A 6000-nucleotide genomic window follows, 5' to 3' on the forward strand; every position below is an offset into this window, starting at 1 on the left:
AAAAACCAAAAGGTATACTTAGAGGCAGATGCCATTCCCTCCCCTCCTGTTTCATCTTAACAGATAAGGTCATTGGTTTCTTTTGTTTCTACTTCATCTTTGTTTTGTTCTGCAACTTTTTTTAAGATTTTATTTTTAAATAATCTCTACACCCATCGTGGGACTTGAATTCACAACTCTGAGATCAAAAGCCCCATGTTCCACTGACCAAGGCAGCCAGGTGCCCTAACTTTTTTCTTAAACTAATAGTAGTAGGGGCGCTTGGCTGGCTCAGTAAAATCAATCCATATCCATCCACAGAGATCTTCCTTGTTTTTATCACTGTCATGAAAAGCTACTAGTTCAAGCACTTCATCATGTTACAGGCTCTGGGTTGAGTATGTAATCCACATTCATCCATTTACTGGGCAGGACATTCATTGTTTACGAGATGTAGGTACTGTGAACAGCAGTCATCCTCTACGTAAGATTAAATGCCTTAAAGTCACATAGCTTGTGAGTGTCCTGCCCAAGATTTCAGCTTAGTCTGTCTGCTTTTATGCAACAAATGGGCCAGTGGAGACCATAAGAAACAGGGTGAACACTGGCTCTCCTGCTCTCCACCTCTGTGAAGCTCACTGAAGGTGCCGGCGGCGTACAGGCTGGCCGTCACCGCTGCTGCCCAGGGTGCTGGAGGAGAGGGCCATAGGGGCAAGATCCTGTGAGAGTCTGTTTCTCTTTCTCCTCATACTGTTAGAGAAAAGCAGGGGGTAGTATAACACTCATGTGCCAACATAGAGGTCAGTTTTAGGCAACCAACTTGAACAATGGAAACCTGAGTCAGGTAGAAGGACCTTTAGGGACACCCAACCCCAGACCATCTCACCCCACCCCCGCCACTACATACAATCGGGCCCATCAGGTGACCCACCACGAAATATCCGTAAGTCCCAGCTGAACAATAGGTTACTTATACTCAGACACAGATACCAAAAAAGGAAAATTCCATACTTTCCCAAAAGGCTGCTCTGGTCCCACCCAGCAAAGAAAACCTCAGAAGGATGCTTCTCACAGTTCACAGGCCAGAGCTAGTACTGTGGCCCCACCCACCCAGACAGGACCAGGAAATGCATTCCAGTCAACAGCTGGAAGGTAGGATGTTAGAAATACTTGGTGAATAGCCATTAGTAACAACCACAAATTGTAGAGATGCATACAAGTAACTTTGAAATAAACTTGGGAGGGGTTCCTGGATGGCCTCTGCCTTCAGCTTGGGTCATGATCCCAGGGTCTTGGGATCGAGCCCCACATTGGGCTCTCTGCTCAGTGGGGAGCCTGCTTCCTCCTCTCTCTCTCTGCCTGTCTCTCTGCCTATTTGTGCTCTCTCTCAAGTAAATAAAAACAACAACAACAACAACAACTTAAGAAAAAGAAAAGAAAGAAACTTGGGAGCAGGAACAATGGATAAAATGTTCTAAGTTTGTGCATAGCAGGCTGTTAATTCTAGTGTTTAGGTCATTAGGACTTGAAGTTTTAAAAGTTTAGGAACTTTTATCTAAGTTATCCTTGAAAGTTTTGATTGCTAGTTCAGGACATGTGAAACTCATATTTAACCCAAATACTACTGGCAACCTTGATTGACACTTTTAGTTATTAATAATTAATAAGAGTTCTGAGATAAGGAAATGGAAGTACTCCATAAAAATCTGCTCTTTGCTCCTTTTCTTGCTTCTATTCTTGCCAGGACCTGCACCCCTATCCCACTTTACACAAGGCTCAGAATGTCCTCCTTATAAGCAACAAAGAGTTAATGATTTCTCGAGAGTCGATAATATCTAAGGAAGGGCCAGATGAAAGGGACCCCCACAAAGCCATCATGTGCATATTCCAGACCACTGGGGCCAGACATCTCGATGCCAAGACCCTCAGGCTCCAAAGAAGAACACCTGGGCTCCCGTCTTTGTTCTAACAGGTTCCTGGATGCCGGGGAGCACACATACACTGGATGACTATCCTCCCATTTGAACAAAAAAGAGACTCCTACTCCTTTCCTTTCTGAGTCTCCCAGACACATCAACTATATCGGTTCCCTATCTCCAATAAGCTCTGTGGACTCGCATTTGATTTCTCTCCTGCATGAAGCCAAGGACCCTCTTGTCTAGTACTGCAGGACCCCCTCTGGGTCCCTGGATCAAGAGTGCCAGCATCAGTGCTACACAACTATCTTCTTTAAAGCAAGATCCATTAATTGCAGTGTTAGTGACATTCCCAAAACACCTCCTAGGAAAGAGTACCACTGTAACCCACCATCAAGCAGCAAATGCAAAACCCTGGGACCTCTGGAAGCACAGCCCCCACATGTAGTAGTTATTTCCACCCCAGTACACGTGGACTGGGGATAGCTATAGTGGAAATGATTGCCGTGTCTAGCTCACTGTGTTTGTGTGTTCATGAGTTTGGAGGTAAATTCTCATCAATGCAAACTTTCTGCATTATTAAGACAACAATGAGACTGTAATTCTGGGACCCATGATGACATGGAGATATGGTGAACATTTACCACACTGTAGTAATGAGCTGTTCACAGGTCTGCAAACTTGGGAACTGGGTGGGGTTTATCTTTCTACACCCTTCGTGAGGCACATAGCCAAGTTCTTGAATGATGTTTCATAAATGCTTGTAGGACTGAGTGCATGACTCACACCAGTTTGGAGAAAATGATCAAGAGACAAAGAATGCTTTTCCCTAACTTTTCTGGTAGTTTGCTCTTGGAAATTACAGATGAGTTCCCTCCTCCTGAAGGTATTTGTGCCACAACTGAAGAGTTACTAGTGGGAGAAAAAGGATCAAGCATTGAAAATGGAGTCCCTTCTATACTTTATATTTCTTCAAAGATTTTATTTATTTGACAGAGAGAGACACAGTGAGAGAGGGAACACAAGCAAGGGGAGTGTGGGAGGGAGAAGCAGGCTTCCCCACTGAGCAGGGAGCCTTACGAGGGGCCTGATCCCGGGACCCGGGAATCACGACTGAGCCACCCAGATGCCCTCATTCTATACTTAAAATTAAAACTCTGTGATCTGACATCAGAACTCAATTTGCTCTATCAGATAATACCTCTCCACAACACATACATGCTATTTCAAGAGAAATTTCAGTTTACACATAGTGGTCTAAGACCAATAGAGAATGGCCTAACTGACACAACATATAACATGACAAAGTTCCAGCAAAACACACAGGAACATATTAGTCCAACCTAACAGTGCAGGTTCCACAGCCTCGTGACTGGGCTGGGGGACAAGAGAGGAGGAGGTTTACAGCAGAAGAATCATTAATCCCCTAATACCAAAGGCCTGTTCCCTCCAGGGATATCTGGCTGGTAGCCATGGGAGCCACTGAGGACGACAGATGCCTGGGTCCCCAGACAGGCCTGTGTGGCCCAGCTCTGCTGCACCAAGTCCCGGATCCACAGCAAGGGGCGTTGGGGACTTCTTATGCTAAAAAGGAGGCACCCTCATGGAGGCAGCCACCTGCTAAGGTGACTAATGAGGCTGTTTGTGTTCTTTCATCGGGAGGAGGATGGGGGACTCCTGAGATTTCTCCTGCCTCTGCTTCTTTGTTTCTAGATAATGAAGACCGTCAGCGCTGGCTGCTCCCTGATGATGTGGGAGAGACCTTGAGGACACAGTTTTAAGTCAATGTGACCAACGTGATGCTGCTACCTACATACTCCAGGGAAAAGTCTGCTCAGAGAATCCCTGGGAACTGTACAATTTTTAAACTGACAGCAAATTAAAGCTGGAGGGACCTTTAGGGTAATGCAGCTGAAACCTGTGTTGCTACAGATACAACCAGGGCTCAAAAAGAAGAGCACTGGCAGCTGATCTGGAGCTGGACACAAGAATTCTGACTCTAGGGGCGCCTGGGTGGCTCAGTGGGTTGAAGCCTCTGCCTTCGGTTCAGGTCATGATCCTAGGGTCCTGGGATCGAGCCCCACATCGGGTTCTCTGCTCAGCAGGGAGCCTGCTTCCCCCATTCCCCACCACCCTCCACCTGCCTCTCTGCCTACTTGTGATCTCTGTCAAATAAATAAATAAATAAATAAATAAATAAATAAATAAATAAATTCTGACTCTAATACTGAGGGCAAGTGAGGGCTGGAAGCTTCTTCTAGAATCTGAGGGCCCGAGTTCAAATTCCGAACTATACCACTAACTAGCTGTACAGCCATGGACAAACCATATTACCACTTGGTTCATCAGGTTCCCTATCTCTAAAATGAGGCTTTTTTCCCCTAATCACATCATACATGAAAATTACTACAAAGCAGATTGCAGACCTAAATATAAGAGCTAACACTGTAAAACTCACAGATTTAAAAAAAAAAAAAAAAAAACAAACAAACAGGTATAAATCTAGGGTTAGACAATGATTTCTTAGGACACCAAAGCAGAACTGATAAAAGGATCATAAGTTAGACTTCATCAAAATTAAATATGTGGTTTAAAAGACACCTCTGAGAAAATAAAAAGATAACCCAAGGAATAGGATAAAATATTCACAAATCATGTATCTGATAAGGAATTTGTATAAAGGAGGCGCCTAGCTGGCTCATGGTAGAGTGTGTGATTCTTGAAATCGGGGTTGTGAGTTCAAGTCCCATGTGGGGTGTAGAGCTTACTTTAAAGGAAGGAAGGAACGAATGAATGAACGAGCTTGTATAAAGAACCCTTACAATTCAGGGACGCCTGGGTGGCTCAGTTGGTTAAGAACCCTTACAATTCAGTAATAAAAAAGACAATCTAATTTTAAAATATGCAAAGAAAAGGATTAAATGTTTCTCCAAAGAAGATATATAAATGTCCAAGAATTACATGAAAAAATATTGACTATCACCAGTCATTTGGAAAATGCAACTCAAAACCACAATGAGATACCACTTCACACACATACTGGGATGGTTATAATAAATGAGACAACAGCAAGTGTAGGTGAGGAGAAATTCTAACACTCCTACTTTGCTGGTAGGAATGGAAGATAGTACAGCTACCTTGGAAAACAGTTTGGCAGTTTCTCTGATGTTAAACATCATGTAACCAGCAATTCTCTCCCTGGATATCTACCCAAGAGAAATGAAAACTTAGACACATGTGTTCATGGTAGCATTCTTCATAAGAGCAAAAGGTGGTAACCACCCAAATGTCCACCAACAGATGAGAGGATAATCAAAATGTGGTTCATCCGTACAATGGAATACTAATCAGTCATAAAAACAAATGCAGTACTGTTATCTGCTACAACATGGATGAACCCTGAAAACATTAGGTGAAGTGAAAGAAGATAGTTAAAAAGACCACATAATGTATACCGTTTGTATGAGATGACTGGGATGGGCAAATCCATAGAAACCGAAAGATTAGTTTTTGCCTAGGACCAAAGAGTGGGACAGGCAGGAGAAATGGAGATGCTAATGGATGCTTTCTGGAGTAATGAAAATGTTCTAAGATCAGATTACTGTGACCATTGCAATTGATATTATAATATCAATTTGATATTTGATATTACAGTATCAATTTGATAATCTATTGATAATTGAATTGTAATATCAATTTGATATTACAATATAAAAAAACTTACCTTCCATTTATCCTTTGTTAGCAAACTATTAGAAAATGTAATCTGGGGGGAGGTGAGGACAGTAAACCAAAGAGAATACACGGACTCCAGCATAAGAGAGAAGCCCTCAGAAAGATACCTCTGCAGCAAACCTCAGAGAGCGATCAGCCTGGACTGAAACAGAGGACTTCCAGAACTATTCCCAGAAGAATAGAAGGGTTATAACTGATGAGTTTGATTAAGTGAAAATTAGCATTCATGGTATGTTTATCTTTGTTTTACACATTTTTTAAAAAAAGAATTTATTTATTTGACACAGAGAGCAAGCACAAGAGAGCACAGGCAGTGGGAACAGTAGAGGGAGAAGCAGGTTCCCAGCTGAGCAGGGAACCCAATGCAGGC

The sequence above is a fragment of the Mustela nivalis genome, assembly GCF_964662115.1.
Source record: "Mustela nivalis genome assembly, chromosome: 18".
Lineage (NCBI taxonomy): Eukaryota > Metazoa > Chordata > Mammalia > Carnivora > Mustelidae > Mustela > Mustela nivalis.